Source organism: Capsicum annuum, chromosome 7 (assembly GCF_002878395.1).
Source record: "Capsicum annuum cultivar UCD-10X-F1 chromosome 7, UCD10Xv1.1, whole genome shotgun sequence".
In the NCBI taxonomy this organism is placed as follows: Eukaryota; Viridiplantae; Streptophyta; class Magnoliopsida; order Solanales; family Solanaceae; genus Capsicum; species Capsicum annuum.
Genome location: NC_061117.1, coordinates 215,146,550 through 215,149,469, shown reverse-complemented (window position 1 = coordinate 215,149,469; position 2,920 = coordinate 215,146,550).

The following is a 2,920-nucleotide window of genomic DNA, read 5'->3' as shown; positions in this document are numbered from 1 at the left end:
ATTGTGAGTTAATGACTGTCAAATCAAAATTTAAATAAAATACTCCCCGTTTTGTTTTAGTTGACACTCTTTTTAAAAATATTTGTTTCAATTTAGTTGTTCCTTTTGATGAAATCAAGAGTATTTTGCTATGTTCTTCCAATACTACCCTCAACATTAAATGACTAATAAAGTATATTTACTCAAGTTTATATTTTCAAAGCATAATTAATAAGGCTAATTTGATAAAATAAACTCCTAATAAATGTTTTCTTAAGGGGAGTGTCAAGTCAAAAAGAATCAACTATTTTGAAACGGAGGGAGTATTTGAAATATGTTTGTTTATCTAATTGTCTAAAGTTTAGGATGTTTATGTCTGATGTTTTATATAAAATTTCTGGCTTACGAGTATGAATATGATTTTGAAGCGATTAAAACTTGTAAGAATTTATGAATTCGCTATGCCTTAAATAGTAAACCTTAAATGGACAATTTGTGCACTTCTCCCCTAAAAGATCACAAAAATTTTAATTTCCAAATTACCATTATTTATTGAATGCGTGCAATTAATAAAATCATGTGCATGTGTAATAAAATAATGTTAATTAAAGTTTTATTGTTCTTTCTAATAAAATAATATAAATATACCCACGAATTTTAATAAATGATACAAATATATCACCTGTCATACTTTGGGTACAAATATACCCTTGTTGTTAATGAAAATGTATAAATATACCCCCGAACTTTAATAAATGGTACAAATATATTTTCCGTCATATTTTGGGTATAAATATACCCTTGCCGTTAATGAAAAAGTACAAATATACCCTTCTCATTAATGATGGGTGTGTCAGCATCGTATTGTTGCCCCTTTTTAATTTATTTTATTTGTGAATAATTTTATCTATCCTAAGTTATAACTCATAATCGATTCAAATAACCCGACCCAACCTGTATAATAGAGAAGCTTCAAGATACATATCACGTGTCTCTATTCACCCGTGTTTCTTTCTTCCACACTTTCTCGCTAACCCAAAAAATCTTAACTAACGCGTCAGTTCAATTCATGTTTTGATCCATCTACCATCTAGAATCGAGTAAAGATTTGTTTAATATTGTGATGTTATTTAATATTCTGATGTTAGATTAATATTCTGATACAGTTTAAAGTTCCTTATGAATGACTGTTGTTTGTTTTTTCTGATTCATGAGCGTCACTGAATCAAAAATTGTCTTTGATTCATGGTTGTTGTTACCTGGCTTTAAATTCATTGTTACACCATTTTTTTCCAACTTCAAAGAGTGAACAAGAAGACAACAGTAAAGAACAGAAACAAGAGAAAACCTTGCAAAGTTTGGACATTCCTCGGCCAAATCAAGGTCCTCATTGTATCATAAGTCAGGTCAGGTTATTTGGACCAGGTATGAGTTATAATTTAGGATGGATTAAATTATTCATAGATAAAATAAATTAAGAAGGGTCAACTAATACAATGCTAACACATGTCTCGCTGTTAATGAGAAGGGTATATTTGTATCTTTTCATTAATGACAAGGGTATATTTGTACCCAAAGTATGATGGAGGATATATTTGTACCATTTATTAAAGTTTGAGGGTATATTTATACCTTTTCATTAATGGCAAGGGTATATTTGTATCTAAAGTGTGACGGAGGATATATTTGTGCCATTTATTAAAGTTCAGGGGTATATTTGTACCTTTTTCGGTACTTGAATGAAAGAACAATAAAACTTCAAAAAAGGGACAAATATATCCTCGAACTATGATAAAAAGTACGTATATACCCTCCGTCATATTTTGAGTGCACATATATATGCCTCTATCGTTAATGAAATGGTACATATATACCCCTCACACTAACGATAGGGGCATATCTGTATCCAAAGTATGACGAAGGGTATATACGTATCATTTTTCATAGTTCAGGAATAAATTTGTCCCTTTTTTATTTTAATTTTTTATCCCAAATAATTAATCAAAATTCACTATATCCGACCAAATAAATCCATCGAGCCTAATTTCAAACCACCTCGATTCGACCTCTACTTTTTGTTTTAAAAAAACACAGGTTGGTGCTACACATCATTCAAACCGATACTCCCTCTGTTTTTCTCTTAAGCATGAACCCCAGTTAAATTGGAGTAATTGGTCGCTACTACTAGTTGGTGTTTATTGGTTGGAGAGAGTGGAGACTAGGCCGAAGGTGGCTGGAGCTAGGGGTGTGGCGATGGTTCGCCGGTAGGTCTTTCGATTCGACGAAAACGGTGGCTATGTGGTATTGACCGACAGTGGGTAGTGTTTCTCGATGAAATTTCGCTGAAAATTAAAATGTGAGAGGTTCAATTTATTTGGTGTTGTTTTTGGGTGTTATGGGTTAATGATTTTTGTTTTCCTGAAATTGATAGTAGTGAGTGTTAGTGTATCGTGTGTGTGTATATCATTATAGGGGTGAGAAAAATGCGTATGTTAGATAGGCGTATTTTGAATTTTAATTGGGAGAGGGACGAGTAGGGGGTTTATTGGGTTTGATAGTAGGTTTGGATTAATTATTTGTGATAAAAAAAATTAAAACAATAAAGGGACAAATATACACCTGAACTATATTAAATGGTACGTATATACCTTTCGTCATATTTTGGGTACACATATATTTCTACCGTTAGTGTGAGGGGTATATACGTACCATTTTATTAACGGTAGGGGCATATGTATACCCAAAATATGACAGAGGATATATAAGTACCATTTATCATAATTTGAGGGTATATTTGTCCCTTTGTTGTTCAAGTACATTTTTGTATGAGATACTTGGATTATAAATTGAATTTAAATTTTATGCACCATTAATGTACAAAATATCCTACACTATCACGTAAATTTGACTTGTTATTGTAGGTTATCCAAATTTTTTTTAT